General features: G+C 43.9%; 1 long non-coding RNA gene across 1 annotated transcript in view; it reads left to right on the top strand.

Annotated features, from left to right (window-relative positions):
- Positions 1 to 4785: 4785 nt before the first annotated feature.
- Positions 4786 to 16590, top strand: part of LOC119475084 — a 71067-nt gene continuing 59262 nt past the window's right edge. The window contains exon 1 of the long non-coding RNA XR_005203719.1: positions 4786 to 5306. This is a non-coding gene — a long non-coding RNA (uncharacterized LOC119475084). The remainder of the gene's footprint in view (positions 5307 to 16590) is intronic.

Below are 16590 nucleotides of genomic sequence, written 5' to 3'. Positions count from 1 at the left end.
AAAAATAGACCAGTGATGGGATTTTTCTGCCCATTTTTCATCATTTTCATGTTTTTCTGGGCATACTGTTATTCATTTTTCCATACTTTTTATACTTTTTAGTCATGAGTGCAGCTTGGCTCTATGGATGGCCATGTCAGTCGATTAGTCGGTTGGTCCATGTCGCGTCTCATTTATTTGACTGTTTCTTGCTTGGGACCATTAATCTCCTGTAGTCCCTGATGGTTGCCGAGCTACCGATCCTGACCATGAAATAGTCTAGCACGTAACCCCCATGTAAAACAATGATTTATCATTTTTACACTTTTGTTTTTGTATGAAATAAGCCAGTGGTTCTCAACCTTTTTCCTGTCATGACCCCTAAATTGATACACATAGGTCACAGACCCCCATTTGATAAGATTTCGCTTCAGGAACCTCCGTCTAAAAAGATTTTGGTTGTTAGATATGATTAAGGTCAACTACAGTTCAGGAAATAACCATGGAGGAAGTGAAAACTATAAGTCACTCTTATGACTCGCATTGGGCTCATTTTTATAGTGAATGAAATAGTGAAAATAAACCATTTCCCATTTTTGGGGGGACCCCCTGGAACTCCCTCAGGGACCCCAAGGCAGATTTTGTCACCTTCGGACAGAGCCAGGATTGTATTTCTAAAAAATTATGAACTTTTCATTTAACAGCCATAGATGAATTACCATGAGATTAGGTAATTTCCCCCCTCAGGATGAATTATAATCACTTCGATGATCCCTTAACCTTTCATCTCGTGCCGTCATCATGTCAAAATTTCAATGCATTCAATACTTTTGTTCATGACCAAATGTCTACAAAACTAATGGCATTCCCAGAAAGTGTTCAATTCTAATCATAGACTGTATATAAGAAGTGGACACAGTCACCGTGATGTCACCCATTGGTTTGGGGACTGCCGTTTTGAGGCTTTGAGTTCAACATTTTGGCCGTCGCCATCTTGATTTTTGGCCATCGACATCTTTGCTTTTGGCCATCTTGGTTATTTGCAACCACAAGTGACACGAGAGGGTGGAGCTAAGTACAACCGAATGCTGATTAAGACACTTTTAGATGACCAAAAACGTTACAATTAACTTTCATGAACTAAAAACACACTGTGAAAAGGTTAAAGTTCTACGACAAAAACACAGACAACTCCCAGACCGGACATCGCCTTGGTAGCGACCTGTCACTCACAAGGTAGCCACGCCTTGAACCTGCTTTATGGTCTATTTGACACTAAATGGGACCATAATTTACTAAATGAACATCATGCTGTATTGAAGAAGACTTGAAACTAGTGATTGAGACCATAAACTCATGTTTACAATGTTTACTGAGGTAATAAATCAAGTGAGAAGTAGGCTCATTTTCTCATAGACTTCTATACAATCAGACTTCTTTTTGCAACCAGAGGAGTCGCCCCCTGCTGGCTGTTAGAAAGAACGCAAGTTTAAGGCACTTCTGCATTGGCTTCACTTTTCAGACCCTGGAGTTGCCCAGCGGTGCTAATTAGCAAATATTATCATGCTAACTGGCTAAACTAAGAGGATTAACATATTGAACTTTATATTAACATTTTCATCATATCATGTTAGCATGCTGAGGTTAGCATTTAGCATGTGCACATGTTCATCTCTTTTCACACTGCTGACATTTGCTATAGGCAAATAACATCTGTAGCTAAACTCCTTTCCCATAACAAGAGCTCCTTAGTTGGCACAAGATGTTGGCACGTGGCCACCAAGACTTCATCTCCTCCTCTGTCTGGACTGGAAACTGAATCTGTCCTCGGGCAAGCAGCGAGCTGCAAAACAGCAGCGTAAATGTGTGTAAAAGAGATAGGGAGAATCTATGAGGTGTGTTTGTGTGAGAAGGAAAAGGGAACAAGACAGACCTGTTACAACGAATCCTGGGCTAATCCTAATCCTAGCCTGCAATTGTGTCCAATGTCAAACCCCTCTGCTGAAAGTCATTTCTAGGTCTGGGCTTAGCCTGGAAAAAAAAGGTGAAGGGACTGTCTGCTGCTGATGCTGCCGCTGGTCAGCCAAACATGCTGATCCTGGCGCAGCGGCGGCGGCTGGCGACCCCTGGAGAACTCTCCTCCTCCACCGACCCAATCCAGGGGATCCGATTGACACTGCGAGTGTGCCATCTGCCCCACGACAAGATTACACAGCGCACTGGGCCAAGAAATCCTCCAGCACAGCAGATTAAATATGAAATATAGGGCAGGAATAGTGGTGCCGTTGCATGTCGAGATTTAGTTGTGCCATGTCGCCCCTCTATATTTGTGCCACTGAAAGCTTTTTTTTCCAGGTGTGTGTCTGGATTAGGAATTTTCTTTATTTGTTTCATTGTGTATCTACGTTTTTTGATTCTGTTCTCTTTTTTTGTGTGCGAGTCCCGATCCTCCTCTCGTCTCTTCTCTTTAAATTTTAATGAATGCAGTCCAATTCCCACCTTTGCACTGCTTATTTACTGAACTCGCTGGCGGTTGATTTATTCCCCCCCCCCCCAAAAAAAGAGGAAACTGTGAGAGAAATGGAGAAAAAGAGAGCAAATCAACAGAAAACCGAGAGCGAGCGAAGATAACCACTTAGTCTGAAAACGGTTACTATGGAAACTGTGCCTTTCTTTCCTCTCCTCTGGTCCATTTTGGAGTCGCACATTTTCGTGTAACAGTGGGTACAAATTAGCACCACCCACCCCCCCCCTGTATTCTTCCATACAGCCCTGGAGCGATCGCAAGGAAAATGAACTTGGATTCGAAAGAACCGTCACTGGGAATCCTGTCATTGTTGTTACTAAGTCACTATGAGTTCAGTCAGGGTTCCCTTCCATCACACATCTCTGTCTCCTTTGGTGGAAGAAAGTCTGTCTTTTGATGTGTTTGAGATGAGTTTCTATCAATAATATTGAATCAATTAACCCTCTAAGACCCTCAATAGTTTTGTCTTTTTAGGGTTGGAACAGGGGGTCTTTAGGGGGAGATAGCAGGTCAGTATATGTCACATCAAAGTGGTGTCAAAGTGGCATCAACTGAAAGCTGGGAACCTGAAGATTCATTTTAGATACAGCTCAGCACTGTCAGTCAAGTTCTTCTAGTCATTATTCAGAAATAAACATGAATTAATTAATTAATTAATCAATTGAAATAAATTGTGAAAGTGTATAAGGGCTGAGAATGTTATGATAGAAGTATATGATGGTCATCCCCATGCTCTATTATGTATCATAAGTTGTTGCAGCAATTTTTTTTGGTTGATACCATTTGTTACATAGATTTGGTGCGAAATTTAACAATTTTTTACCACTCGAGAATTGATAAAAATGATCAATTATACCTCCAAAATATCACATTAAGACACCAAGACTTTGAGGAGCACCATAGAAAAAACCTTTGACATTTAGAGATTTCTGCAAGAATTGCATTTTTAGGCCATTGGATGGCGAGCACTTCTGTTCTGGAAACTGCTCAGAAACCCCCTTATTGTCAATCTACCTAGGAAAGCCATCCATCCTCTGAATGCCCTAGGTCTCTAGTTTGTGGTTGTATAGTTTCATGAGGCTGTGATTATCCTAGAGGTCACCACAGGTCATTTTATACAGTGAGGTCAAATTAAAAAGAATTGTCTCACTACAATGAAATAGCTATGGGGACTAACATCATCACACATGAGTAGAGTTGGGCTCATTGCATCCACAAGCGTCTCAGCTTTACAGTGATACCCAGTTTATGTAATTCAAAACTGTTTAGGAACCCCAGTATGCAGAAATATTCAAACAAACCATTTTTAGAATAGGCAAAAATAACACATTTATACTACATTCAAATAACTCCATGTTTTTTGCCCAAAACTGCATGTGATTATCATAAAGTGGGCATGTTTGTAAAGGGGAGACTTATGGTTACCCATAGAACCCATTGTCATTCACATATCTTGAGGTCAGAGGTCAAGGAACCCCTTTGAATATGGCCATGCCAGTTTTTCCTCGCCAAAATTGAGTCTAAATTTGGAGCGTTATTTATCCTCCTTCCCGACAAGCCAGCATGACATGGTTGGTACCAATTGATTGCTTAGGTTTTCTTGTCTCATATGATATATATACATTCACTCTAAAACTGAACCTGCTACAGCCTCTGAAAGACGGTAAAGTCGGTCAGGATTGCGGGCCCTCACGGGACTCAATCAAGGTATATTTGGAGTAGTCAACACAATTTCCATAGGATTCCACACCCTATACTTCTGTTTCCTCTTCGTCAGGCTCTGAATGCGCCTGGAGAGGAACCATGAAGGAGGGAGTGTCATCACTTGGCCGCCTCCGAAAGCACTTTCTTCTCTTAGCTTGAAACAATCCAGATCCACACAGAGATTTACAGCTCTACACATGCCGTGTGTGCATGCTTTTTGTCAGTTAACGTCTCATGCTGGGGCGAGTGTGCGTGTCTCATCTGCTCGGATTTTTCAAAGCCAATGTGTTGCATCACATCCATGAAAAAACAACACCGAAGTTTCATCACGAAAGTATTTGATTTAGTTCTTTGACTCAGCCACTGATGTGATTCCTTCCGCAGGCCGCATTGATGTGAATCAGCTGTTTTTTTATTCTACTTCTTTTTGTCGCATTCTTTTCTTCACTTTCAGCCTGTACTGCACCACATCTCCCCCTCCACCCCCCTCTGGTCTCTCATTTGCCCCCTCTCCGTCACCTTCCCCCCCTCCTCCCCCATTCCTCTGGCTCATTAGGCCTGGATGCCAAGCTGTTTTCACTGAGTGCCCATTCGTGGATTACTCACCAAGAAATCATGTGGCACAATCGAATTACCAGTGGTTAACAGAGGCTTCGCTTACTGCTGAGGCATCTGGAGGATGCTCTTTTTTAACCAGCGAATGGCAGCCAAAACACCCATGATCCCAGCACACAAAGAGACCCTTCAACAGTACGTCGTCCTTGTTGCCCCCGAGGGCTGCTACTGCAAACGTCAGCCTTTTGTCTGTTCCTGGTGATGTTCTTTCCAGACAGGAGAATCAGATATGTCCATAAAAGAACTCTGCAGAGGTAAGATGTTACGGCTACTATTATTTTTTATGGCGATACATTTTCAGTTTTACACATTCAATGATGAACCTCAGGTGTGTTTTATAAGGCTCCATGCCTCTGATTTCTTTTTTTTCTCCTCGACAGCACAGGATGCAGTGATTGTTGACTGGCCTCAGTCCACGGCTGAGCACATGTTCTGTCTAAAGGAATTCAACTTAAAGATTTTGCATGCAGCTATACAGTATGTAAGTTAACTAACAACACATGACTGCGTTGGCAGAGCATCTCACAAGACAAGTTTCTCAATCCTTTTCAGATGGTTGTGTGAGAGTCATTTCCATTAGTTTTCTCAGGGAACACTGAACAGGCATTGAAAGCAGGCTGGTATGGAGGTTATTATCTTATTTGGGATGGCATCCTGTTTAATCCTCATTCAACCTCAACAAACTCTCCACTGTTTAAAAGCACAAAGCCTCACAATTCTAGGAGTGGATACGAAACAACAGTAAGACAGCTACATTTTTGTTGAAATTGTCTCTGAGCAGCTGCTCGCGAACTCTGATCAAACAGTCAAACTATAGGCAGCGCTGATCCCAAAAACAGTCGAGACATAACCGAGCACCGCCCACTGACCAGAGCATTCTTCTATCATGATATATGTCATTTTATATTGTGATGCCGAAATATATTTTATAGTATATAATAGATCTATTTTTAAAATTCAATTGAGAAGCTGTTCATATATCAAATAACCATAGGGAAACACCCGTTTTTGGCTAACCCAGTGAATTAAACAAGTAATTGACAAATCAAGGCACTTCATCGCATAAATGCAAAGATTCTGTTGATCCAGAATTGCCACAAAGCAGTCCTGCTGCTTAATTACAACATTGCTTACATGCCCTAACTAATCTGAACCATGGCACCCGATTCGACTGTTATCAGGCCATTAAATGTGCATTATCGCTTGCTATAAGCATCATAGATGTGGGTCAGTATAGGGCCTTCTACGCCTACATCTAGTACGTTGTAAAAGTGAAAGTGAAACTAAAAAGCAACACGTTCTAACACGTTTTAAAACGGCATGAAACGTCACGTTGTGAACACAAACAAAACAGCTTCTTTAGGTTTAGTTACTAGTTAAGTTTAGTGGAAAAACGCATTCTGGTTTATAACAACTGTGTTTCAAAAGTTAAAGTGAAACTTGTGAACATAAAGACAACTACACGTTGTTGGTTTCACACGGGATGCGACCCCCGAAAGTATTGTGTTCCGTGTGCTATCCATTGCCCCCGACCTCCCACCCCATATGGCATTGTTTATACTACAGCACCTGACTTCCGTTTTTGCTCTTGTCATAATTATTACAGTCGCTAGAGGGCACTGTCATCTTCTTTTATTCCTTCTTTCGGTGATCGCCCTTGTGAATAGATGACAAAACCTACTAGTGGGGGTGGCAGGGCCCTTCTAACCCACATCTATGAGGCTGATAACCACTGATAATGCACTTTTAATGACCTGATAACAGTCTAATCGGCTGACCATGGGTATTACTGTGAAGTGATTTCAGGAGATATATATTGTCGACCCAATCCACATGGTCAGTTACAAAAGTGTGTACTGTTGTATTTCAGAACAAGATTATGTCTACAGCCATGCTACAGCAGTATGAGGCTGTATTTATAGGCACAATGGTGGCTTTAATATTACTTATTACCCCACACAAAGTACAGTCGAGTCTGATATGTAGTCATAAATCAAAGTATTGAATGAACTGAAACTTTGAGCTGATGATGGTGCTAGGCAAAAAGTCAGTGGATCACCAAAGTTGTTAGAATTAATCCTGATGGGGATAATATATCAAAGTATTAAATTGCATGGTAACGCATCCAATAGTTGCTGAGATAATTCAGTCTGGACCAAAGCGCTGGAACGACAAGCTGTCTGACCGACCGCCATTGCCATCATCCCTGGAGCCATGCAGCTAGTGTGGCTAAAAACCTGGCAGAGGGAGAGAGATCCTAGAAAGAGAGAGAGAGAGAAAGTCTTTTTATTACCTGGTCATTTCCCTTTTCAAAATGACAAATTTATATTCATAGTGCTGCTACTAAAATAAATACCAAGTCCTTTAAAGGTTAATGAAATAGCTCTGGCGCTCTCCCTCTACCATCACCAGCACCCTGCCTACTGCGGGCTGCCATGGCAACGCACCCACCGTTGATTTATGCTGCGGATAATTAGGAGCAAAGATGACAGAGCCCACAGGTGTGAACACAAACACACATGCACTCACGCACACATGCCTTAGTTTATACATGCACACTCTCTCTCTCACACACACACACACACACAGTGCTACAAAAACTCATTATCAAGTGGTTTTGCTTCCTAGATTTAATATCCCCTCCAATTTGGCAAGTCCAATCATCGTCCTTCATTCTCATTCAGACTGGCAACTTGGCTGGCTCTCAGTCCAGATACACTTTCTCTCGTTAACACACACACACACATACACACACACGTCTGTCGCCTGCCAAGCATGAAGCCCCGCCTCTGTTAGTCTGCAGAAACCAGCAGCGTCCCTTTGTTGTGGAGAGAGGCGGAGCCAGTGCACAGAGGTTCTTCTTCCTCTTCATCACCCGGCTGTCTGCGGCCCTCTGCACCTCGCTAATCCTGATGGGAGGCTCCCTTCACCTCGGGGTCCCATTGAGAGTGTGAAACTAATCCAGCCAAATGGGTTTCATCAAGTGAAATGGAAAGGTAATGATACCTCTGGCACTTGGGGGCCCCTAAATGTCTCCTCCACTCTTTTTCTTCTTTCCATCTCCTTTCCTCCTGCCATGTTCTGAGAGGTTTCAGGTTCCTGCTGAACATGGGTGGGGTCCGTCTTTGACAAGCGCTTCATACTTACGGTGTGCACGTGCATGCACGCACCACACAAATGGGTTTGGGGCCGAGGACAGCCGAGAAGCATCATCCTTCCACCTGACAACCCCCCCCTTACTTCCCAGAGGCCTTACTGCAGGGTCACTTAATAGACTGAAGCTCCACACACCAACACACACACACACACTCACACAAGTGACATCACCAGATGGATGATGGGGGCCACTGCAAGGCCGAGGGCTCCTCTTTCATCAGACCAGTTTATCTTAAAAGTGAACACTCCCCTGGCACCCTCTCCCGCCCCTTTACCAGGCACTCCACGCCGCTAAAACGTGCAAAACCCAAAGTCTGCAACCTCGACTGTAAAAATGATGGATGGCCGCGTGAAACGCGACCTTTCTTTTTGCATTTCCCTGTCACTTTCTTTCTCCACCCCCTCGCAGCCCTCCTGCATGTCTGATTGGATTTCGCATGGTGGAAAGGTTCCACCGAGAAACAAAAAAGGTGGACTGGAGGAAAGTGAAAATCTGCTATGAGTGCATTCTAGCATTCATGCATTTTTTGAGTGTTTATATATGTGTGAATGGTGGAGACAACAGAAGGAGGAGGAGGGAGATTTTATTAGGTGGGAGGATGGTGGGACATTCAGTGGTTCCCCAACCTTTTTTCTCAGATATACCAGGTAGGCAACTCCAGGGTCTGAAAAGTGAAGCCAGTGCGGAAGTGCCTTAAACTTGCATTCTTTCTAATAGCCAGCAGGGGGCGACTCCTCTGGTTGCAAAAAGAAGTCCGACTGCATAGAAGTCTATGAGAAAATGACCCTACTTCTCACTTGATTTATTACCTCAGTAAACATTGTAAACATGAGTTTATGGTCTCAATCGCTAGTTTCAAGTCTTCTTCAATACAGTATGATGTTCATTTAGTATATTATGGTCCCATTTAGAGTCAAATAGACCATGAAGCAGGGTATGCTCTAGGGGGTGTGGCTACTTTGTGATTGACAGGTCGCTACCACGGCGTTGTCCAGTCTGGTCTTACAACGTCAACGCTTTCACAGTTTGTTTTCAGTTCATCAAAGTTAATTGTAACCTTTGGTCACCTGAAAATGTCTTATTGAGCGTTTGGTTGTACTTAGCTCCACCCTCTCGTGTAACTTCTGGTTGCAAAAAAACAAGATGGCGACGGCCAAAAATGCCGAACTCGAGGCTTCAAAACGGCAGTCCACAAACCAATAGGTTACGTTACGATGACTACATCCACTTCTTATATACAGTATATGGCTATATCCCCACAGCCCTGTCAGCTCCAGTACACAATCCAGACACAATCCAATCATGTTACCAATGTGTTTATTCAAATTAATTTTAAACGGGATAGTATTTAACTAATATTAAAGGGACAGTTCAGGTGTTTTGAAGTGGGGTTGTATGAGGTGCTTATCCATAGTCAGTGTATTACCTGCAGTAGATGATGGTCGGCACGCCACCAGTTTGGAGAAGCACACAGGAGTTACCGTACGGAACTAAAGCAATGTACAGTTGTGGACGGGAGCAGCACCGAAAAGTATTTCAGCCACCAAAAAAATCAATATCCGTTTAAGTGTACGCTACATTTAGAATATTTTCACCGCTTTATCTTGCCATCAGACAGCCCTTTCAGGTGAGGAACTGAAGCCGTTGTATCCATCTATGCTCTCGCCAAAGCCACCAGACTCCATTGAAAAAAACTGTAATTTTAACTTTGAAGAACACAGGGATTGCAGGTCTACCGCTGCCTCGATTGGGGTAGTTTGTTTGTGCTATTATGTGACTTTGGTGAATCCAAACTAACCAAAGTCACACAATAACACAAACAAACTACTGGATCGAGGCAGCGGTAGACTAGCAACCCCCGTGTTCTGCGAATTTAAATTACCGTAACTGTTTTCAATGGAGTCTGGTTGCTTTGGCGAGAGCATAGACAACAGCTTCAGTTCCTCGTCGCAAGGTAACGTGGTGAAGATATTCTATATATGGCGTACTCTTAAACTGATGTTGATTTCTTTTTAGGTGTTTTTCTTTTGGGTTGCTACAATACATTTTGCTGCCGACCCTGTCCACAGCAGTACATTGCTTTGCTTCTGTGCTGTAACTCCTGTCTGCTTCTTCAAACTGCGGGCGTGCCAACCGTCATCTACTGTAGGTAATACACCTACTATGGATGAGTACCTCATACAATCCCACTTCAAAACACCCAAACTAATCCCTTTAATATAATAATGAAACCATTTATACATTGCTTTTATCTGTTTCAACTTCTCTGCTCGCTTGCTAACTGGTGTTCACACACTCACACACTGTGCTCAGGTGTTATTGATGACTCTGTTTATATATTTTTTTAATCAAATCATCCTTTCTAATTTTTTTAATTAGATGAGCTACTCCGCAATCTTTGCACTAGCCCCCCTGGCAAGTATTGTTATAAGGGACGACACCTGCTGCTGTCTCCTGTGTGCTTATTTACACAAATATATACTCCTCGGGTACCAGTACACCTGGTTGGGAATCACTGCTCCAAGTGAAACCACATTACATCCCAGATGGAATATGCAATCATACTTTAAGTGTTACTTACTTGCTGCATTAGAGGGTAAGCTGAGGGAGGGGGCATTAAACACACGCCTGTGTTCCAGATGTACACATGAGCTGTAATATTTTTGTGTAGTGTTTCACCGACCGAGGTTGGAATTTCCCCATGTTCCCCCTCGAAGTGGTGAGATTTCACGGAGGCAGATAAAGTTGAGGAGAAAAACGAAGAGTGATGGGAGCCGGGGGCGTGTGAACTCTCCTCCCTACAACGACCTCACATACCAATACCATCATACACACACACGACAGATACATTATCAGTCCTCCCACATGGGCACTTACTCACAAACACATGTCCACACACTCACAAACACGGACCATCAAGCCATAAACCGAAATATCTCGGCATTCTGTTTTTCCACCTCATTCCTTGTAGTGCACACGCTGTCATCTCGCCTTGTGGATTCATGAGCCTTTCATTGGCGAGTTTAATAAATGATAAACAAGTGGAGTGTAATCGTATTCGCACCAATCAAACACAAAGGCTCAATACTGAAGCCAGCTGAGAAGTGCTTTAAGGTGCAAGTTCCTCTAATGACTGCTGACTCCCACAAAAACTACAACCTCAAAGTCAAAACCCTGACTTTCTGATTTTCAGAAAGTTCTAAATGGAGATATGTTTAAGGATATGTTTGCTTGCCTCTCACACCACTAGTTCCACCCAGACCCTCTTTCTTTTTCTCAAATTATTATTGTCTGGTATTAATAACTAACAAATATGGCAGCAACCCCAAACCAAGCTTTGTAGTCAGTCCAGAACTTTGTTTTCTTGAAGATGAAATGAAAATGAGTTTGAGTTGATTATTTACAGCAGCCTTAATCCATCATGCAGCGAACAGTCCCAGTCAGGGGCTCCGAATGGGTCGAAGGGACCCTGAAGGATTCTTAACAACGCATATCTTAACATGCCATGTTCATAAAGATGCATATTGTTTCAGAGCCCTTTGACATCATCCACACTTCATCCAACAGGTTAAGATCTGTGTCCACCACTGAAACACCTGAACAATAAGCAAACAGCCAAATCACATCTTCTTCGTCCTCTTTCGGTCAGCAAACAACAAAAGCAAGTGTTACCTGGTTAAACCTCCTTTCTGTCCCTTCTTGCTCTCTGCAATCCCCTATACGGTATTTTAATGCAGCCAAATTCAATACTTTTATGATTGTTAAAGGGAATTGCTTATTAAGAGTAACACCTGTGGCCTTTAAGTCAACAACAGTCAGCGTCCTGTTGCTCGCGCTTGTGCTCACACTACGTAGCACGAATGAGCATTGGTTAAAACAGTGAGGCGACACACGATACTGAACGTGATTGACAAGCATCATGTTGATTAATGTTAGCAACATCAGTCAGCTAAAACCACAGTATCACTATATATTTCACATGCTTGGCAGTAGTGTTAGCTTACCAAACGAAGGTTCCTCCATGAATTGAAGGCCTGGCCGATGTCGATCGTAGTGTTAACTTTTCCTGCTTCAGCCTCCCGACAGTGGTCAGAAGACACAGGAGAGACACCGTAGTTTTGGTCTCCTGGGCCGGAGTCGACAACGTTACTCGCTCCGGATTTAACCCCTGTCAATCCACTCAGCCGCCGGGAAACAAGACACAGGAAACCTCTGTTGGTCTTGAGGAGCTGCAGCATTTATTTCTGCACAAACTGCAACTTCCACTGTACATTCACTTGATATTCCCAAAGCTAAACTAACTCTCCTCTGCTCAGCTGCTCGCTCGTTTCACCGCCGCTCTCTCTCTCTTACTTCACCACTCACTTCCCACGTGCACACACGCTCCCACAACACTCGTTTTCGTCCAACGTCAGTCACATTCCTGTTTTACCAGACGGTCTTCAATAGATATAACTTTGTTTTTTTTGTGCTTCCGCAGAGTTTGGGTTCGAGTCTGAGTTGTGGTGGGGGCTAGTCGTTTGTTGGCGTTAGCGGACTCCAGTTCTAACAGAACATTAGCTATGGTTGCACACTGGAGCTGAAGCTGCAGGACGTCACATCCGTTGGATTTTCCCGGAAAAACAGGCCCGGATTCTTCACATTAAAAGCAGTCTACAGGCTGATAGAGGAAACCCAGAGAGTTGCGGAAGGTCACATTTTTTAGGTTAGGTTACAACCTGTTCACACATTGGCAATAAAAAATGATTAAAACATGTTTATACATGTAAAAAAAATACATACAGGACCTTTAAGTTGTCTTCCAACAACATGAATACAGGTTAATGCCAATACCTCTATTGTGTGATCCACTGTATTGAGATTTACTGTAAAGTTAGTGATAACAAAGAGGGTTAGAAGCGATATTCATCCACTCTGGAGACCTTTTTCAAACACCTCTACTTTAGGATGCAAAAGCTGGTTTAGTGTGGACCCTAAGGCCAAAACAAAGGCTTTTCAGAAGGTTTGTTGTGAGTGTAGTCTTAATAAGCTGTTATCAGAGGGCCTAAGATTTCCCCGGTCCAATTCACTGACCTGTCACTCAAGGCCACCGCCGTCTACACCTGCTCATGAACAGCCTTCCAAACAGATCAAACTGCATCCTCCTTCCTCCCCTCCTCAGCGGCACGTCCACCCAAGATAAACCATCAAAGTAACACTGCCCACTATCATGTCACATTCCTCATCTTATACCACAACGCTCCCAGTGCAAATAATCAAAGTATTCTTTTGTGTAGGCCTTTAATCGCCATGAGGACCTCACATCCCTGACCACTCGATGCTCCGGAGTAAAGAGGGAGCGCTGCAGCTCCAACGCAGAGTATCACAATAAACTTCTCCATCCCGAACTGTGGTCCCCGGCCAAGCCTCAGATATTTCACTTTTGTCGACAAGAGAGTTTTCATTCCAGCACTACTCCCCCCCCCCCCCCCCCCCCCCCCCCCCCCCCCCCCCCCCCCCCCCCCTCCCCACACCCACATCCCCACACCCCTTTACTGCACCCCTCTCTTTCTCTATCTCCTCACTTACAAACTATCCATCCCCATGTGTACAGCGCTGCATGCATAATGACTCGGATTATGAATCATCACAGATGTTTTGTTGGACGTCCACCCTTTAGAGAATTGCGGTTGCTTATAAGGTCCACTCCTTAAGTCTACACACATATGGAAGTGTTTACATCCAGCGGAGAACAAAAAAAACAACAGTTTTAGGGTTTCTTAGCCACTGGAGGCCGCAGGATCGAATGCGAGATGTTGGAAAAAGCTGCATTTTTTCGCACCAAAAATGATGGAATGATGTGCTCGTAAAAAGACAAAGTTCCCCTCTGACCGCATCCCTCCACTCTCATGTGTTCTGCATTACAACCCCCCCCCCCTCGATTTCTGCTCTCCCCTACTTTCACTCGCGCTGCTCGCCACCTGGTATGTGCTCATCCGTGACCATCGCGATGACAAAACCTGAGAAATGTATCTGTATTTGCCTCTTCCATCACCTTTCATATCAAGCTTTGTCTCTCCATCATCCCCTCTGCGCAAATGGACGATGAAAAGAGGACTCTTATCTCCTGTCCTGCTCTCTGTCTCTGAATGAAAAGAGCTGTCCTCATTGTGTTTTGCAGCGACCCTGCATGGACTTATCTCTCCTATCTGGATTCCCCCCCGCCACCCCCAGGCAGGAGAGAAACTCCTCGAGCTGGGGTGAAGACAGGCTTGCAGTCACATCAGCTGCAGTTACATTAGCCAGCTGTCCACATGTTTCTAGTTCAACCTGTAGTTTCTTCGCCCACGGAGCCCATTCGGCCCGTCTCGCAACGGCCTTGACTGAGCGTGGCATTCTTCACCGGGGATCTCCATGATCTCATTACTGGGCCGAGGTGGCTGGAATGGTGCAACTGATTAGCTCCGATGACCTTTAGTTTGTTTTCCGGCGATAGAGTGTATGTGACGTCCTCTAGTCGTACTCAAGGCTCTGCAGCAGCAGCACCCTGGATTTCTCTTTTACCGACCAGTTGATCAGCGTGACCCCGCGCATCCACCCACATCAGACAAAGTACAGTTATTTATCGTGATTTTCCTCGGGGCTGTTTTAACGAGAGAATAATAATGTGTCAGGAGGGACTCGAGCCGAGCTGTCTCATACTGTTAGTGTTAGTGTATTCTCAACAGGCTTCACCACACCCCGGTCCTCTCTTGGCTCATGGGCTGATGTGCGCAAGCTGAGATGAGCGGGTGGGACGATGCACGGAGAGTGCAGAAGAAGGTGACTTGGATGGCTTCATCGACTGTGAGTAACGAGGCCTCTCCAATGTGCACAGGAAGACTCCCTCCCAGTAGATCAACCCCACCTTCAATCTCTCCATACTCCCTCAGTCCCTGATCTCTAAACACTGGCTCCTAACCAAATGTTCCCCTAAACTATCTATCTATCTATCTATCTGTCTGTCTATCTATCTATCTATCTCTCTGATTCTTCTCCTCCCAGCCACAGCTGCCTTGGCCCCGGCTCTCTTCAGGGAGGAGGGGAGTAATTACACGATGCAATGAAAAACAAATAACACTCGGTTATAGCTGTCCACTGGGTTGGATTACGCTGATTGGCCGGCGGGCGCGCTCAGGGCCAACACTTTCAGAATTCCTTATTCGATTTCTGGCCCGTTCTGCCTGCCAGAGGAGAAGAAATACCATCTGCACCTTCTGCACGGCTCCCGCTGTGATCTGGCTATGATGTAGGGCTCAAGCTGCAAATCATCGTCTAAAGTGGGGAAACGATGGGCGCACGTGAGCCATGTTGTGTTTCAAAGCGCCAAAAATCTTTTTTCTTTTTTTTTACTGCAATCATATTACGCAATCTGGACCTGTGGGAGCGTGATTGGATTGCAAAATATCTGGCGTTCTTTGACGTAAGCATCGACGGGGCAGTGCTATGCTGAAATTACGTTCATATTGGACGATTCTGTGCTTCACAATTTACGTCCAATGCCAATGTTTGGTACGCAGGAGGTAGTGCAACCCTTTATGCAAAGAGGGGGTAAATAAGGGTGTGGAGGATGAGTTGGTGGATAGACATGCAACATGTCAGACCATCCAACTCTAGTGGACAATACTGCAAAACCCAGAAATGCGTGTTTTTATATCCAGTGCCGATGTTATTAAAATTCTCTCCTTTTGTAATATCTGCACTTCTATAGTATGGATACAGAAAAGACTGTGCATGGTTAAGTTATGGTTAGGGTTAAGGTCAGGGAACGATCATGGTTAGGGTTAATTAACCTCCCGTACCCTAGCCCTATTCCTCTGAAAAAACGCCTAAACTAACTACCCAAAATGAATCAGGACTAGCTCCTCAACCATAAGGCTTATAAGCATATATATATGGTCTCTTTTGAAATGCAAGAAGCTAAGGAATACAAATAAATTGTAAATAAACTAAACTATATTATCATGGAGATTATATTGGAGATGCAATAAAGGAAAAAAAATATATTTTCATCCTTACCTAGTGTAAAATCTTAATTTCAAAGGCAGTGTCACCATTAAAGACAAGATCCAACAGACAATGATGCAACTGAATGTGTTCTACTATACTCTTTGACTACAACTGTAACTATACATTTGATGAAAATACACAAAAATACACCATTTATGATACTATTTATAAAGATATACTCAGGCGCTCTCCATGTTTTGGTCATGTTTATTGTTTACATATTGTCTGTTTACTGGGAGTTTTGTTCAAAAAACTATTTATTTCCATATAGCCATGTTACAAATAATATAAGATTCATGGTTATGAAATAGCGGTGTTTTCTAACTACGTCACAGGTTTCCCTCGGTACCAGCGGCTCTCAGGTTCTAGTAAACAGGTGGTCGACCAGTCACGTACCAGGTCTGTGACTGGATGCGAATTCTGGTCTCCTGTTTGACATGCTGCACGCCCATCCACCACCCTGAGCTCCAGTCCACTTTGCCACGCACACAGGGCACACTACTTTGCAGGTGTGTGGAATCATCCAAAATGGATGTAATTTCTAGGACACTGCCCTGGACTTCCAGGTGTTGTAGTTGCA

Source organism: Sebastes umbrosus, chromosome 16, assembly GCF_015220745.1.
Source record: "Sebastes umbrosus isolate fSebUmb1 chromosome 16, fSebUmb1.pri, whole genome shotgun sequence".
Taxonomy (NCBI): domain Eukaryota; kingdom Metazoa; phylum Chordata; class Actinopteri; order Perciformes; family Sebastidae; genus Sebastes; species Sebastes umbrosus.
This window is presented reverse-complemented; position numbering and strand designations above follow the sequence as displayed.